General features: G+C 44.4%; 1 protein-coding gene across 1 annotated transcript in view; it reads left to right on the forward strand.

Annotated features, from left to right (window-relative positions):
• Positions 1-1,027: 1,027 nt before the first annotated feature.
• The window catches only part of CFAP206 (cilia and flagella associated protein 206), a 334,518-nt gene continuing 316,344 nt past the window's right edge, over positions 1,028-19,201 (forward strand). Inside the window, exon 1 of the mRNA XM_085609221.1 lies at positions 1,028-1,148. The gene's annotated coding sequence lies outside the window, so the exon portion shown is untranslated. The remainder of the gene's footprint in view (positions 1,149-19,201) is intronic.

The raw sequence follows: 19,201 nt of genomic DNA on the forward strand, positions 1-19,201 counted from the left end.
GGATGTCTGATTTTGTCTCTTTTATCAAAAACAAATTTGTTAATTAAATGTTTCTTTTTTCTCTCTCATTATTTATTAAAGGGGGACGATGTGTTACATTTATCTTTTGTTGTTTTTCTCGTGATCGTATGCACAAGCTTCTCTATGTGTTATTTTCCAAACTCTTGATTCATGGCACGATCTGTGTGTTCTAAAATAGAACATCTGATCGGTCCCATGAATCAAGATAAGGCAGTTGCATGGAGCCAGTCGGAGCTTGAAGTCCTGTAACCGGCAGTGCTTCCTTTTCATTTGGATTAAACCTTTTTAAAGTACGTTCCTGAGTCTTCTATCCTTCGTAACAGTCTCCCGCCTGAATCGGGAGAGTTGACATATATGTGTCTTCCGTCTGCAATTGTCTCTATTTCAATAGAAGTCAAAGGGGGAAATATATTCTCCCGATTTTTTTTTTTTTAAATGTCCCACTTTCCTTTTCTAAAATGTTGCCATGTATGGGAAGGACCTTCGCAAAAGTTGACTGGTCGTCTTCCAGTTGCTTGTTGCTGCATTTGTTTGATAAACAGACCTACAAGCCAACATTTCAGAAGAGAAAAATGGAAGAAATTAAAAATATAATCGGGAGAATGTACTTGACTTCTATTGAAGCAGAGCCAATTTCAGGTGGGGGACAGCTAAAATTGCAGTATTGGTTGGTTAAAAAATCAGAGGTCTCCCCCCTGAATCAGGTATTTTGGCATGAGTAGGTACCAATGAGGTGGAACCTTCCCCCAGACAGTGTACCATGAGTATAAATGTCTAAATAATGAAGTAAAGTGATCACAAAATGTGCCACGTTGTGCCGCATAATTTGCCTGTCTTGCTGCATAAATTAGTCAACCTTTCCGCGTAATTCCAGTGGCACGGACTATCCTTATAATGAAAAGCTATAAAAGAACAAACCAAAGCACCGAAAAATAAAAATATCCACCTCGTCCCCTTTAAATGGTCACAAATCTTTCAGAGTATTTTAGAATGACTACGGGGCAGTCCTTCTTCTAATGTTTGCATTGATCTTCCGTGTTCGGTTTCCTTGGCGACCATGAGTAGACGCACGGGTTGAGCAGAGGCGAGTACAGTACAGCCGAGCGGAGTACAGCTAAGCAGAGGATGTGAGTAGAAAGTATAAACAACTGGCATAGCTACTACCGCAACCTGTGTCAGCTGTCTCACTACTGAAGGCATCGCCGACACAATGTCCCTCGTCTAATAGTTAACGATTCTCATGCCGGTCATGGATTTCATGTTCCTAAAGTCTCTAGGAGACTGCGCTTTAGACGAAGTGCCTCATTAGCGGCCATGTTGTAGTCAGGCAAAACGTCACTAGAAAGGCGATTTATCAATAAACGCATTGAGTCTCTTGCAACTAGCCTATATCTAAACCCAAGATATCCAGCATAGGCATACCATAGAAATACTGAATGAGGTTTTAGAATAACTAATTGTTGCATCAATATGGAATTACAATAAATCGCTTGGGCTTGTCGTTTTAGTTAAAAACAATTGAGCGACGCCAGGCAGAGACTGGGTCAACATTTAGCTGTGCATCCATTCTTTAGCGATTGGACGGACTTGAAAAAGTCAAAGAGTATAAATGTTTATATTTGTTTGATTTAAAAGATTATGGATCTGTGAGCGTCCTTATGAGTTTTAGGTGATACATTAAGCTAGTGTGAGGAGGGAATGGTGACTTAAACGCTGTGGGACCGATATACTTACATTTTATCTGGCAAGGTTTCAGTTTGCTTATGTGACATTTACAGGTTTTCAGGGAATTTATGAGTGACATTTACCTGCCTTTGAGTGACACTGAGTGACTATGGCTAATTCAAGACAGTTCTCTTTTTCCATAACTGCTTCTTGTACCCAGGCTTTCTCCTAACCCAAATATCGCAGTTCAATCTGAGAATCCTTTTGACAATAGGTTTCGCAGATATTCTTTTTTTCCTTACAGAAACCAAAATATCTCAACATTTATGATGGTTGTAGAAGTGGCCAAAAATTACAAGTTTAAGCCAGTGCCATAAGACCAAGACTATAACTCAACTGGCCTAAGAATGTAATTTAGAAATAATAATTTGGGGCAACAAAGGACGAAGAATATACCTCCAAACAAACGTACAGTGGGACATGATTAATTTTTACAGACTTGTTTATTATTGGGGACCCAGGATGTCAGTGCTTCACACCGCTGCAGGGTTCATTTTTAGGTCTCGCAGCTGACAGTGCATAGGGAGGGTTATTGATTACAATAAAGTGTTTGCAGCCAGCCAATCGCTTACCATATGTTGGCATCATTACCACTATTCTTTGTTGCCTCATCTTAATTGGCCAGAGTGTGCCCTACAACACTTCTTTCTTTGTCTCTGGTGCACGGACCGAGCACAGAGTGACTAACTTTAATTAGTGCTCATCCGCTGCTCGTGCTGTGATTTGATGTACTATTTCTTTTTTTTTTTTTTTGGCATTTTTATTATCGCATGTACTTGACCCAACTCCGAGGCATTGAAGGAGTTTACATGGTCACCAGTTACATTACAAGTTCACATAATTGTTTTTAGACACTAAGGAGAATAAGAGATTTACCAAGAATCACAAGATGTTGAGTGGACACAGAAACTTGAACTTGGTTCCCCATGTTCCGAAGTTGTCAGCTCTGGCCGTAATGCTCCATGATCCATGCCCCCTTCCACCTACTCATTCTCCATTTTGTGTATAGAGCAGTGATGCTGGCTCCAGAGGGTTTTTTTTGTCGCCCCCGCCGGCCCTGCCCAATGCCGGAGTTGCCGAACAACAAGGCTGCTGCCAGATGTTGATTTTAGGACCTTCACCGGGGTTGGAGTGGGATAAAAAAGAGGGGCCCATATTTGAGGATTGCCTTTCCGCAAAACACTGCTTTGGGGATTTATGAAAAGAAGGGGGGAGGTCTCTGACAGAAGCATGTTTTGATTAATTCACTTAGATAATAAAAAGGCACGGATTAGTTCACACTGGTGAACTACACCTGAATACAAGTGAGGCCACTTCAGCTCAGGCCCCGTACCCCCACTCAATCTGCATATATTAATGGGCTGGCTGCCAGCCCAGCGAGAGAAAGGGACTGACCCCTCTGCCCCGTTGGTAAAAGGGAGATAATAGAGGCCCATCTGCCTCCAGAACAGCCACTCAGGCACAGAGGCGTAGCTAGAGCTTGTGGCGTCCGGGGCTATCCCTCAGATTGCCGCCCCTGGAGAGGGGGGATTGCTGGGGAAAAAGGACGGCGAGCACTTGAAAGAGGTCCGAGAGACACGTAGTATCGCCGCTTATAGTTACCTCGATCATGCAAGTTACATGCACATACATGACACTGTCCAAGGCTACACAGTTAAATACACTGGTGACTGGCAGTGGCTGGCAGTACAAAAGAGAACACACAGACTGCATGATCTATCTGCGGACTCAGAAAAACTGCATGTGACATCCATCAGAGAGCTGCGTGAATAATTACCTGGTAATCCCCTCAGCACAATGCAAACATGCACATACATGACACTGTTCAGGGATCCATCATCTACAGTTGACATTAAATGACCATTCATCATGGTCCCCCCATTAAAGCAGTGCACTTTGTGATCTGCATGGTACATGTTCTTTGCAGCAGGCACATTAACCCTCTGTGCTACCTTTCCAGGAGTCAACCCTTCCATTAGACAAAACTTCGATCTCTCTCTAGGAAGAACATTAATCACTGAAATGATCATGACATTTTTATTGTTTCTAAAAATTGCTGGAGGCCAGGAAGGAGGCAGCAAGTTTTTTTTAAACCATAATATACTTGCAAACACTACGCACCCACCCGAAATAGGAACCCAGTGCGGTCACACCGTTCGCATCGCCCTAACCTGCTCAAGGTTCATGTGGCCTCAGTGACAGAGTCACAGAGACTGGATCACTGTTGCTCTAGGGTGTGCTGCTTCGTAGGCCTGCCCGCAAGACTGGAGATGAACTTCAGTATGGATTGTGGTGGACAGGCCTTCAAGGTTAACCCACAATTGACACCACTAGGGTACACCTGCTTGTGCTAAGACATCAAGCCTTCTAAGGTCTAGTGGGGCCTTCTAAGGTCTAGCATGGGAATGTGCTCCCTCAGTAGAGTGGTCTGGTGGACTGGTCATGAAGGCTGAACCCGGTTCCCCAGTTCCAAATTCGACAGCTCTGGCCATAGTGCCACATCCTCTCCCCCACTGAACATCATACTTCCCCACTGAGAGAAACTCGCACTGCCTTCAGCTATAACCTAATTGTGCCCACTATAAACACTTGGATGTGGCTCAATTCAAATTATGCACTTGATAAGTGTAATATGCTGCCTAAAAAATAAATAAAAGTAACCACTCATAGGGAATGCAAGATTAAGTAAAGCATGTGAAATGTAAGCAGAAACAACATGGTTACCTTAACGATCTCTCCCTCACTATTCAGAAATCAGCGAGTGGTTTTACCTGAAAAGTTAAGGACATGACTAGAGGGCCCTGAAGGGAACCGTTTCAATGTCCATTGCTTATATCCTTACAAAACGTAAGCAGTATGGTTTAAAAAGACCACATCCATAAACACAGAGCCATGGTACACATTTTGTTTTCCAATCCACCCATCAACCAGGTATTGCAGTACCTCCAGGAATGGTACACTTTCCCACCTGGGAACAACAATGCTGTTCAAAGAAAGACGAGAAAACAAAAGTAGCACTTCACTGGCAAACTCTGTAAAGTGATGCTGATGTATTTGGATGTAAATAAAACCAATCTGGCCACTTTGCAACTGTCTTGCTTTATTTAGTTATGTATTTATTTTTCACATTTAAAACCTTCTATTTCTCCCCATCCCGCTGCACTTTGGAATAGAAAAATGTCAGAAAAAGGGCATTTCTCGCAAGAGTGTTTTTCTTTTTTTTGGATCCATTTCACAGGGAAGCAACTAAATTATATGAAGGAAAGAGAGTTTGTGAACCGTTTCTTTCAAGTCACGATTTTCAGTAAGTGAGGAGCAAGACAGAAAGAGAGGGAATAATAGGAAGAGAGGGGGGGACAGCTGCCAGCACAAAAAAGAAGAGGACATTGCCCGAGTCCTATTCCTTCTCTGCCCGTCCCCGAACGTCCACGAAAGCAAGCCGAGCCTTATCTGAATGCCTTTGTCCTTCCCCAAAATAGTGCCGCCTGGGGCGTACCGCCCCACCCTAGCTACGCCATTGCTCAGGCACCCACTGGGCTGCTGGCGACATCCGAACAGCGCAGATACGGCCCAAATTGGCCCCCAGGCTGCCCAAAAAAGCAGCCCATCTCTGGAACTCGTATTCAGGCCCCTCGGCTATTGCCCGAGTGCCCGCCTTACCAATCTGACCCTGACCTTCACCCCTTCTTTCTTCTTTTGTCACTGCTTCACTATCTTTATCTTCCTTTTATATTCTCCCTTCTCTGCCTCTTGCTTTCTCTCATTTACTGTGGGTCAAAGTGTGACGATGCAAAAGTCCAAAAAATAAGTGCGGATGCCCACTATCAGAAAACATTGAGCACTACCAGAACCTTCTTTGCACTACACACGTTTCCTCAATCATATGTGCTCATTCACATACTTTGTTTAGCACAGTGTTTTGTGGCCCCTTCGCAGCTCTAGCAGGGAGCTCTGTGTATTTGGTTGAGATATTTTAGGAGAATCCCTTCTGCTATAACACTCACTTCACTCCTAAGGGCATAGCCTGGTATAAGGGAGCGGTGGAGGTGATTGGAACGGTTTGGAACCACTTTTTATTTGAGCTCCAGCTGTATGTACTGTAGATAGACTTTCAGGCTTTGGAGGAACATCTACATAGCTGCCTTTGTCCGTGGGAGCTGTACATGTGATATATGCTTGTATAGGAATATAGTTGGTATGTGTGCAAGCAGTGCCTCTGCTGCCCATCTTTGTCTCTTATGCCACACAATGCAACTGAAATCCACACAATGCCTTACAATTCCACTCAACACAAAGCCACTCCATTTCGCTACACTCTAATCCACTCTAATCAATGCTAAATAATTCCACTTCACTCCATACAGTGCCACACAATTCCACACCACACCAATCCACTCCATGCCACATGATTCCACTCCACACCACACAATGTCACATAGTTACACTCCACGCCACACAATTGCATTTTGCTCCACACAATGCCACTCAATTCTACTCCACAGCACGCAATCCCACACCATGCCACACCTTTCAGCTCCACTCCACTGTACACAGTTTCATACAGGTTGACTCTACTACACACAGTGCCCATCCACTGCACTCCAATCCCCACCACACAATTCCAGTCCCAACAATTCCACTCCACGGCACACAATGTCAGACAATTCCACTCGACACCACGTGATTTCAAACAGTTCCACTCCATGTCACATAATGAAACACTTTTCCACAAATTTTCCACAATTCACTCCACTGCATTCCACACAGTGCCACGCAATCTTGCACCACACAATTCCACACCATGCTGCACAATGCTACATAATTGAGGTCCCTATACAACTCCACGGTACACCTAGTAACAGCCTGTAGTACTGCACCCTTTCCTTGCTTTGTGGATTTTCTTTTATTACTTGTGCTACTGCTGGAATATTTATTAACAACAAGAAAAATCTAACAAACTTTATCATTTGCAACTCCATTAGCTCAAACTTTCACTAATACAAGACTTATTGCATAGCAAATGCTTGTTTTTAGATGCAAAGCAATCACAAGGAGATGCAGATAGTGAGTGTGGGACAGCAGGTTGATGAAGAAGGTGGCAGTCACTCAAGTTGTGTATGGATACCGTGGGCATAGCCAGGTGATGAGAAGTGGCACGATTTATGGTTTTGGGTAATTGTCTCACAAACATGAGGAAGAGGATGCTGACATAGAGAAAGACATTTAAAAAGCACAGCTCAAGACCCGATACACACAACTGGTGGTTCCCTTTAACTTATTATGGAATGGTTGGCTAGAGAATCATAACCTTTCAAAGCTCTTTTAACTCGCATATAGTCTCCCCACTCACTCAAAAATGCCAACTTTAGGGGATCAGTGAAAACAGCACAATCTCTGTGCAAGGTGCACTGGAGAAGGGACAGAATTGAGTAAGAGATGTGACCGGCTCTGCCTAGAATGCACAGGAGGGACAGAGGCCCTTGGCAGGGCTGAACTGGACTTTTATTCCACAGGGCATCTTCCTGTGGACTGGGGCCCCCTGAGGCCTATTTTGAAAGCCTAGGACCACTCCTGATGCTTCTGTCACTTTCCCAGCTCTCCGAGGAACTGCATCAAGCATTGGGAGACTTTTAAGGGAGAGAAGGTGAGAAAGGTGGAAAAGAACGTTTTCAGACATGGTGAACAAACAGAGGAGAGAGTGGATGGATGGAAAGAGAGACCTTCTGCGAAACGAAGGAAGTGGGGCTAGTTTGAGCATTTTTGCTAGGGCTGCTTTTGGTTCCCGTTTCGGTCTTGGTCCTCAGCAGAGAGGGGGCACAAATGAGCTCTAGGTGAGTGAGGAGAGCAGCAGCCTTCAAAGATCACACATGGTGAGCATCAAGACCCTCGCACGCAAATGTGTCAGATGGTGGTGGAACCCATCTACCCAGAAACAAAATTGAGTTTGCAATTTAGAATTCAACTTAATTCCACTTACATACACAGTTAAAAGTATTGCGGTCAGGAGAAGCTTTTTTCTGGGAATGCTGGAAGGCAGTGTGCAGAGTTAGTTTCACACTGCGATTGAGAACAATTATCATTTATCAACACTATGTGCAGTTTAAAAATATGCAGATAACATATTTAAGGGGGGTAGAATTAAAGAAGAGATAAAAAGATAACCACATCCGCAGCAGGCCTCACAAGTACAGAGTTTATTAATGCATTCATAAAATAGCCATCTTTCAATGGGTGCAAGAATAAGTGTGCGAGTTTTGAGGGTCCAAAGCCCTAGCACTGAGCACCTACAAACAAGTTTGTTGTGATGGAGTGTGTAGGCGCAGCAATCCTTTCACTCCATTGTGACCACTATCTGCCCAGTATACTGCATTGAGGACTCGCGTGCTTTAAAGGTACAGAGGGGTTGATAAATAGAAATATTTTGTTTAAGGCTGCTATTGAAGCGGTTGAAGGAACTTGATGGTAGATTTACAGGTGTTTCAAGACATTCCTTTCGTCCATGTGTGAAACCAACTGGTTCCATTCCCAGTTTGATTCTAGTTGCATTATGAACTGCTATTAAACGTCATTGTGGTTTTTTCTATCAGTAGGGATTTAAAATGTGTGTTCTGTCAGATTTCTGCAGTTAATTTCTCTTTTAGGTGTGGACAAACCCATATAATATTTGCTTCATCTGGAAGCCGTGTTTTAAATTATGCACTGGAGTTTGTTTACACCATAGTATTTTTGGGTGGTACAGCCAGTAATATAGTATAAAAAATTAAAAGGTGCATTTTTGCTTTGTCCAGAAATGTTTAGCAAGAAACATTTGTTACTGCGAGGAAAAGTGGTTGTTTTTCGGATGGGTAAATCATGTTAATCAGTTTCGCCATTTCCTACTCCATGTTAAAACAAGCAGTGTTGTGAGGGTGCAGTACCATAGGCTGTCACTTGGTGTCCCTTAGGGCCTTTTTGGCCACATATGGTACCTCACTCTGCAGCATGGCTAGGCAAAGGTTAAAGCGCAACGGTAAGAGCTGCCGACTGGTGAGCTGGAGATGCATGTTCATGCCTGGTGTCGGCTCAACGTCCTGTGATTATGTGCTGATTGTTTAATTTCCCCCAGAGCCCATAGCTAGGTGCTCTATATAAATAAAAGTGTTTAATGTAAAATAATATAAGAATTCAATATACGATCTCAGGCAGCTAAGGAATATTAAACGAGGGAATTGCACTGCAAGTTATATGTAAGTAACTAAAAAAACTAGCAAAACAGCAGCAGCCTTGGAGAGGTGGTGGGGGCCGGCCTGCGAGCAGTGTTGGGGGAGTCTCGGGGAGATTAAGGCACATGAAGGAACCAAAGCAGTGTTGTGGGAGGGGTGATGGGGAGGCATGGGGAGATAAAGGGACGGCAAGCAAATGAAGCATCCAAAGTTTCATTGCACAAGTAAACAGTTAACGAGCAAGGAGGCAGGCCAACTAAAAGAAAGAGTTATCTCTAAGGATAAATAATCAGAACAGTAAGGACGCATGTAAGAGGGGCAGTCCTCATGGGAGTATACAAAATTCCAAAAGGAGGGACTACTAAGTGTATTCACCAATGAAAAGCAAGAATTTTTAAAGGACAGCAACAGGAACCAATAAAAAAGTTTGGCGTTTTTTTCCAAGCACATATCCTAGATACAGCATGTCTCAAAGAGACAGAGCAAGCGCTGCCTAGGCGAGACCTAACCATAACATACAAGATGCTACATTGCACCTACCCTGCTACTCGGGGTGTCGCGAAGTGCCACAATGCGACCACCCCCCTACCTGAGCATTCACAAGCAGCCTCAGGTACTGGCCAGCAGAGAAAACAAGCTATCATTTGGTTGATAAAGCCATGCTTCACTCCCAATTGGATAGGACTCGACCACTTTTAAACATGTCCCCAGATCTAGCAGTCAACAAATATATGGATTGGCTAAATGAGGCAATTAGGGCCACGGTACCCACCAGTAAAATTTCAGGGAACTGTAACCTACCATCGGCCCCCCAGTTTACAGAGGCTCTACGACAGGAAAAACAAAAATGTTGCAGACTCGAAAGTCGCTGGAGAACAAAATATGATATAACAAACAAAGGCATCTATAAATCGGCATTAATTCAATACAAAGCTCTGCTGATCGCAGAAAAAAAGGCCTGCTTTACTAGGCAGATTGAAAAAGCCAAGAACTCGTCCAAAGAATTATTTGAGGTAGTAGAGAAGCTTTCCTCTCTACCTAAGAAGAAATGCACCAAGAAAAACCACAGCTTTTGTGAAGTCATTGCAGAAGCCTGTAGAAATACAGTTAAAAACATCTATGACTCCTTTGAAGCCATTCCCACTCGTGTTCCTACTGATATACTCCCATGCTCAGATCTCAGTGGCAAGATCTTTCACAGCTTCCCACAGGTCAATACTGAACTAGGGGAAAAACACATCAAAGAAATTAAATCTGTATCCCCATTAGATCCTTGTCCTCCCGCATTCCTGAAAGATATAGCGAAGGAGGCGTGCCCCTCGCTCAAAGAAATCTTTAATAGTATGTTCACATCTGGCACCTTTCCAGCTCTGTGGAAGGATGCGTCAATATTGCCACTGATTAAAAAATAACAATCTGGACGATTCTAACCCTAACAACTATCGTCCAATATACCTCTCCCTGTCAAGATAGTGGAGAAAATTATGAACAAACAGTTAACTCCGTTCATACAAGAGAATTACTTACTCAATCCCTCCCAATTCGGTTTTCGACCTGAACACCGAACAGAAACGACACTAATCAAGGTCACCAGAGAGATCGGGAATGTGATGGATAGAGGGGGCGCTGCCGCTCTCATCCTCCTCCATCTCTTGGCGGCATTTGACACTGTGGTTCGTAACCTACTGCAACTGCGGCTGGAAACGTTAGGGGTTAAGGGTATGCACTGGCCCTGCAATCCTCCTTTCTAAAGGAAAGGAGACAAACAGAGACACTGGGCCTGTTTAAATCAACACCTTATGTCCTTCCATGTGCAGTCCCACAGGGCACGTCACTCAGCCCAACACTTTTTAACTTTTATGTATCAGAACTCGCCCCTCTGATCCAAGACTTTGGCTTTAGTCTTGCCTCATATGCCGACGATACCCAGATTGTGGTTGCAGCGTATAAAGATCAAGCCTCCCCATCATCGCAGTTTCAAAACTGTATGATGGAAATAAACAGGTGGATGGGAAAGCACTGTCTCAAGCTTAAATCCGAGAAAATCGAAGTCTTGATCTTTGGGAATCTGCAACCCAGATGGGATGATCTTTGGTGGCTGGCAGAAATGGGGGAACTGTCAAAACCAGATCAGAAGGTGAAAAACCTGGGGGTGCTGATTGATAACAAACTTACTTTATCTCAGCAGACCAATGCCATTGTGTCCACCTCCCATTTTCTGATCAAGAAATTGTAGAAGATTTAACTTTACATTCCCGTTGACTCCAAAAGGACGGTAGTGACCGCACTTGTGCAGTCTAAGTTAGACTACTGCAATGGACTCTACCTGAATATGCAGAAACAATATCTTAAAAACCTTCAGATGATTCAAAACGCAGCCTCAAGACTACTACTAAATATCCCTAAACACGAGTCAGTAGCCTAGGAAATTCGAAGACTTCACTGGCTTCCGGTGGCGCAACGTATTAAGGTCAAGGTGCTATGCCTTGCTTACAAGGCCCTGAACAACACCGGACCAATGTTTCTCAAAAGTCTCTTTTCCTGGTACCACCCAGTCAGACAGCTTCATTCCTCAGGCACCAGACTTATTAAGGTTCCAAGGATCCGAACCACAAGCTGGGGAGGCCGAAGCCTCTCGTACAGTACTGCAAAACTATGGAATACGCTTCCATGTGACATCAGAAATGCCTGCTCACTTGCCTCCTTCAGAAAGGGTCTCAAAACATGGCTTTTTCAGAATTAGTGCTTTCGCCCTGGGCTTACCACAGTCTTGGCGCCAAGATACCTCCAGGTATTCGTGCACTCAATGCATTTTATTAACATAACGTAAGTTAGTTCACTATGTTCAGTAAATCCCAACACTCCATGTTATTTGAATCTGACTCAATATATGTTTCAAATGGCAAAATATTGATGTTAGTACTGCTGTTTTCTCCTGACGTAACAAACAGTAAAGTGGGAGATAGTCAGCAACTCAATGACACAAATAAGCAAAACAAAGGGGGCCCTGATTTCCTTCAGAAGTTGCTGCCCGGAAACAGATCTGCGGTGAGAATTGTGAATTGCAGCTGCTTAGCTCAGCTGCAGACATTCAGAGTGCAAAAGCACCTTTCTGTCGTGTATTTGGCTTAAAAAACTACTATAGGGAGGGGAAAGACTTCTGTCTGCGATGCTGGACGCGGGTTGAATTTGGTTCACCAGTGCTCAATGGACAGGCGCTAAGCCACAGCCATAGTTTCAGACCAAGTCAGACTCGAGGCTTGCTTTCCTTGCCCACCTACAGTTGCTGCCCGAGGCAGTTTCTATATTTCTTAATGTTTTTCTGCTGCGGGCTCGTGTTTTGTTCACGTTGTCTCAGTGCCATGGCCTCTAAACACATAGCAGTACGACTAGTCCTGCCCTGCTCCCAGGTTCCTCCAGTCAGGGGTACAATGCACAGATTTGCAAACATTAGGTGACCAAAAATATGTAAAATATATAGATGATTAGAAGAAGGATAACATTGCAGAAAATGACGCCATGTCACATTGAGCCTGTTAGCTTCTCATTATATTGTTTCTTACCTACGGCATAAGCAATTTTTCAGCTGAGGGGATCATTAAAGCGCGTCCAAACCTGGGCTTTGCATGGGAACAGAAGCACTAGCAATGAGGCAACGAGGACTCCTTTTCATCTTATGAGTGTAGATGTGGTCAGTTGCTGCTGCTTTTACTACACACCTGACCAGAGGCGCGGGGGGGGGGGTGAAGGGGGGGGGGGTTGCAGGTGATGCTGTAACTTAGGGGCCACACCCTACTGGGACTCTGCTTGTGTTGGACAGTAAAGTTGTTATCAAGTCATCTTGTTTTGGACGAGTGTCTCTATTTTCCCATTGGCGTTGGAGTTCTCAGACCTGTTCTTAAAATGCAGTCCCTGCCCTTTCATCAGTTCGCCTATTAATCTTTGATTGGTGCTAAAAATGAAGGCTGACATCACAAACTAAAACTTGATATTATAAAGTGGTTTACGTTGTCAAGTGGCCAGTTTTCTCATGTGACACCTTAAGCTACGCGTGGCTTTTCAGGCACAAGAATGCTGCATTCTGGACCTTGTGGTTTTATTACCATTACAAGCAGGGACTAAAAATGCCAACATGCAAAGTGTGGGAAAAAGCCAGGACTGCCTGATGGAGTCACACATGACATAAGATCACTTGGATACAAAATGTTTCCATTTTACAGTGTGGCCTATTTAATTTCCAATAATGTTACTGTTTAATTCTCATTTAAGACCAAATATAAACACTCGTCGCCTGTGTTATGTAAATCAGCTACTTCATTCATATCATGATAGAGAGAGTGTCTGTGTGTGTGTGTAAGACGAGTTTAGCGAGTGTGAGCTTGGGTGGGCGTCAATGGGTGTTATGCTTGTGAATGTGCTGGTGGCCCTGGCATACTGATGGTAATTCTTCATTTGGGTGTTGGTCTGTGCACCCATAATAAATGGTTTGGGATATTATCTATGGCAAAATAACTCCTGTCATATAGGGCACCCATTGCAAAATGCTGGTGCTGACCGGTATTGCAGGAAATTCTTAGCATAAGGGTAGGCACCCATGGTACTGAGGCATCAATGGCAAAAAACTTGCCATTGCCTACCAGGGTTCATTTTTGAAATATGGGGAACACACGGTTTAGTGAGGGGATCTGTGGCAGACTTCTGGCACTGTTATGTAATTCTTGACATAAACGGCCAAGCCACCGCTCATAGCTGTGTACCCATGATAAAATTGTGGGTGTCGCAAAACAGAGTTAATTCTTGCAATGTTGTGTAACCCAATAGAACAATCTAAACCTGGCATGCTGTTTGTAATTTCTGATATATGGAAGGAGCCTATAGCAACATTTGAAAAAAAAAACGGGTCATGCTTCCTTGAAAGTACTGGAATGCCCTTTCAGAGCCTATGACTTTATAGCCAATGTGTTTTGAAATGCACCTTCCTCCCACCCCAAAGGCATCACGATGAAATACGGCTCGGCGTGGTGTTACGCCCGGCCACTTCCAAGACCACCAGCCACCTTTGGTGACCAGATGTGTAGAGCGCAGAAAGCCCAGCGTATGAACAAAGGGATTCATGTGGGCACAGAGTGGGCAGCAGTGGAGATATGGCAATGAAATTAACACAATTGTTACAAATGGATACAATTGTTTACATTTTGCATGTGACTAAGCATGTCACACTACTGTACTTCTTGTAATTACCTACAATTTATAATGAAAATGTATTAATGTGACCCATACCCCACCAATAAGTTTGTGACCCCGGTTCCCATGTTTGTACTCTGCTTGTGATAATAGCTAGAGGGATTTAGAATTGTGGCTGTGCTATTACTCTGACTCCTTCCAATCTTGATGATGTCCAGAACTTTACCTCTGAAACTGGTAGGCTTTCATGGAGCTGTTCTGGTAGTATTACGCAGATTCATCGGATTTCTAGATTTGATAATACAAGACCCCTCGCTCTGAAACCATCCAAAGCTTCAATGTGAGAGACAACCATGTCGTTGTTGCCAATAGAGGCCAAAACGTCTCATCACGTTCTCTCCTAGCGCACTTTACCATTCTCACTTTGCCTAAAACAGGCACTTTTCCCCATACTTTGCCTCACCAAAACTCTCTGTCTGGTTCCTATCTTTCCTTAGTTTCTCTGTCTTCTTACATGCAGCCCGTAGCCTCACCACCTCACTCTGCCATATATATTTTCTGTACAATTTTCGTTTATCCTGTAAGCTCTCTACTATGCGTACTCGTCTTCTGGCATTATTTCATCTACACACCCACACATACAAAACACTTTAAAGGAGCACTTGCAAATCTTACATGCAGGCTTTACCAAAGGTTCTCGTGGTGTGGCCATCTTGCTCTGTTTGACCATCCCTTTTCAGGAAACAAGGGTATGGAGAGACAAATAGGGACGTTATATAGCAGTTTCTGGCCTGCTGCATGCGTTACACATCTCCTTTATCACAGTATCGTTCTAAGCCCCACTATCCACTGAATTCCTTTAAACTCTGGGAGAGGTCCTGATGCAGCTCTCCCAGTGGTCCTGGGTCATGGGGGGAGACCTGACTGGAGTGGGCAACTTGGTGCTAGACAGATCAACGGGGTGGTCAGACCCTCTGGCCGCACATCGCACATTGCTTAGTTCCTCAACAACATGACACTGACAGACGCCTGGTGTCTCTACCACCCTGCCACACAGGGCTACACTTACTACTCGGGGGTGCACAGATTGTTCTCCCGACTTGACTACTTTCTACTCCTTTTCTCAGAGTCTGCTAGAGTCATGAAGCTGAAACTTCTAGTCAAGGACCTGTTCGATCACTCTCCGGTTGAGCTCACTCTATGGCTTGGACCGCCAGGGTCTGGGTCCAGATGGCGAGTCAACATGTGGCTGTTCATGGATCCAAAGGCAAGAACCCACCTGCAAGCCAAAACAGATCACTATCTCGCCCTAAAGAAAAGAACCGTTACATCTTCTGGTCCTCTGTGGGAGGCCCTCAAGGCCACACCGAGATGGGTCATTATCCGCTACCAAACCGGAGTTAAGTAGCAAAGAAGACAGGAGATGGGCAGAGTGGGAAGTGCAATTGCTTGAGATGGAAAAGCTATACAAGGAGTCTCTGGACCCGACTCTCCTTCGCGGTATTTTGCACACCCAATCCCTAGTGCAACAGACCCTTCTGGACAAGGCATGTGCGACATGGCAAGCATTGCAAAGATGCATATATCACTGGGGGATAAGAATTGTAAGATTTTCCACTAAGTGTGGCCACTGCTGCACACAACCCGGTATGCCGGCTGGTAGACAGCACAGGTAACTGCATCACCAAGGAACCCCTGATGGCAGACACATTCTCAGCTTTTTATGCCAAACTTTACTGTCAAACTTAGGGATCAGCAGAGCCCGATCTGGCCTCCTTTATGACCTCATCAATGTAGGGATGCACACCACAGTTCTTAATTCATCCATATTTGTCCTCAAAAATCGTCCAAGGGTGCGTGCTCACTGGGTTTTATGCCTTGCCCTGGTGGCACGTGAATGTAAGAAAAAATATGTTTGGGGTGACATTTCACCCCAAACCCAGTCGCACAGCTCAGCAATCCATGTTTCACTCTTTTCCATATTTTGTACTCCATTTTCTCCATGTCCTCTATGTTTTAATCCTCTTTTCCATTTATGTCATTCATTATCGGTAATGTTCAGTTACGGCATTTTTATTGCATGATGAGAATTGTTGTCTCTTATAATGAAGGGTAGTTTTCTGGCGGTAGGGGGTGGATCAGGTGGTCAATTAGGCAGCAGGGAAGAGGCAGGGTCTTGGATATGAGTGGTTAGTTTACATTTGGAAAGTTGAATGGGGGAAGAAACACTTCATTTGAACGAGATTCGAGAATGGATATGTTAATTTGTTTTGGCAGGTACGTGAAGTTTTGTATGCAGCAGTCGTCGAAGGGGCATATCATCAAGGCCCCGCGATAAAATTATCGCCGCTTTAGCGTCCGTTTTCGGATGAAAAGCGGCGATAATTTTATCGCCCTATCAGCATGGACTCGCTAACGCGTGTTCCCATGCCTCAGCGCCGGTTTCCCTAACGCCCATCTTTGCATCGCTAATAAGATGCAAAGTGGGCGTACCCTGCCAAACTAACGTAGAGAATGTCGCTAACCGACATTACTCCAATTATCAAGGTAATCGCTAACCTGCGTAGCGATAAGAAAAGTAGCGCTAACCGCGGTTATCGCAACTTTCCTTATGCCTGCTTTCAGTCTGACTTAGCCATTATATCCTATGTAAGGTGGATATAATGGCTAAGTCTGGCCTGCCCTATCATTAAGCTATCGCCAAACGTGCGATTATCGCTGGATTTCCAGCGATAATCGCACATTTGGCAGCTTGTGCTTGGAATTTTATCGCTTTGGAGATAAGCGTCACTGATAGCGCGCTATCTCGGCGATAAAATCCAGCGATAGCCGGCGATAATTATCCTCGCACTAAGCGCGCTTATCGATAATTATCGCCGGCTCTTGCTGATATGCCCCCATGTTTGTAATTGGTATGAATGTTGGAGTACATGGGTGAGTTACATTGTGAGGGAGGAAAGGGGATGTTTGCAGCGCGTGATAGAGAGAGGCACGGAGAGTGTGATATGAGCAGCAGGGAGATTAGATATGCCTGTCTAGAGTGGGGGTGAATGTAGTGTTGTGTGTATGATCGAGATGCGGGCAATAAAGGTGCGTGGTAGGTATGAGTCATTTTGTGAGGGAGGTAAGGGGATGTTTGCAGCGCGTGATGAAGAGAGGCTTGAAAGGGGTGATATGAGTATTAGGGAGATTAGAGATGCTGGTTGAAAGTGGGAATGAATGCAGTGTTGCGCGTATGATTGAAATTTGGGGCATAAAGGAGCGTGATGAGGTACATGAAAGGAGGGAATCAAGAAGGAGGTGCAATTCTAGGGACTGGAACCTGCAGAGAAAAATGAAGGGAACGTAAGGATGACTGGGATAAAAAAGAAAGGGAATGGGAGGTTGTGAGTGAAAGTAATGTGGATAGTTTGAGAGGATGAATGGCATGCTTTGGGAAATGTGATGAAGAGTGAAGTCTGTTAGAGAGTTAGTAGAGGGGAGATATAGAGTATCAAGGAGGGGGAGGGGGACGTAACCTGATTCTGCCAGATGAGTTGGGGAAGACATGTGGGGTTTCCTTATATGAAGTTTATGCGGGTGCTTAACTGGATAATTATGATATTAAACATAATTACGATAGAGTATTTGTAACAAGGTAGTATTATATGGTTAATCTGGTTGATTACAAACGTATAACAAAGGGTAATGGAGTAATGGTGTATGTTTTGTGTCATTCGTAGTAACCCCTGAAGAAGGGCCCACGAAGCCCGAAATGTATTGGGTTTAAATAAACACTGCTTTGGATGAATTATGCGTCTTTACGTGTTCTTGATAGAGGTCCGGATGGCCACACCTTGAACATGAGAAACCTTTGAAAATTGCATGATACCCTACGTGTGGCTTAAATGGGACATAAGTGGAAAAGAGGATTAAAACATAGAGGACATGGAGTAAAATGGAGTACAAAATATGGAAAAGAGCGGAACATGGATTGCTGAGCTGTGCGACTAGGTTTGGGGTGAAATGTCGCCCCAAACATATGTTTTCTCCTTTATGACCTGCCAACCCGCCATCTCAGTGCCGAAGAGAAAATCTCCCTGCAGGAGCAGGTTACCCTGGAGGAATTGGGAGAAGCCCTGACACAACTACAATCTGTGAAATCCGTGGATACTAACAGGTTCCCGGCAGAGTTCTCCTAGGCATACTAGACCCAATTGGGCCCAGCAGTGGCAGACATGTTTCACGAGGCTCTTGAGTACGGTCATCTGCCACCAGAACTACAACTCACTGACATAACCATTGTTTCCAAAGTGGGTCAATCTCCAACTAGGTGCCCCTATCTCCCAATCTCCTTACTCAACTGGGAGGTTGAGATCTTGGTGAAATCAATGGCCAACCGACTGTTGACAGTGGGGAGGTCCTTCGTCCACCCTGAACAGTCTGGATTTATGCCTAGCCGCTCTACACAGCACAATATCCAAAAGGTCCAGGATGCTCTGGCGGCAAAATTGCCAGGCAACAAGGCTCTGTTCCTGGTCGATTTCTATAAAGTGTTCGACATAGTGGGATGGCCGTACTTATTTGAGCAAGATGAGCTTTGGGCCCTGATACATTAGTTATGTCAAGCTCCTATACACTGATCTTACAGCATGGATCCGAGTGGGGGGAGGCTCATGTTGATCTTCCTGTTTGACCCACCGTGATCTGGCTTGCAGGCTCTCCGTATCCTGCAAAACTTTGGAGAGTACTCAAGCCTGCGTATAAATGTGGTCAACTCAACCTTGCATCTACATAGGGCCATGGAACAACTGTTAACCTGGAGCAACAGACTTGGAGGTGTGCATGGCTGTTTTCTGAAGCCTGGGAGTTACATTACAGAGAATAGTCAGAGGGCCTGGGATGAAAATCTGCAACCACACTTAACTAGATTACACAAAGACTTTGATTTCTGGTCCTCCCTTACATTCTTCCTCATGGCAGGTCAGCAATTTTCGATATGGTAGGGCTCCCTCGCCTGCTGTACCAACTGTAGTATTACTGATACCCAAAATATGGAGCTTTCTTTAGCTGTCTGAATGAGACATTGA

This window comes from Triturus cristatus, chromosome 6 (genome assembly GCF_964204655.1).
Source record: "Triturus cristatus chromosome 6, aTriCri1.1, whole genome shotgun sequence".
In the NCBI taxonomy this organism is placed as follows: Eukaryota; Metazoa; Chordata; class Amphibia; order Caudata; family Salamandridae; genus Triturus; species Triturus cristatus.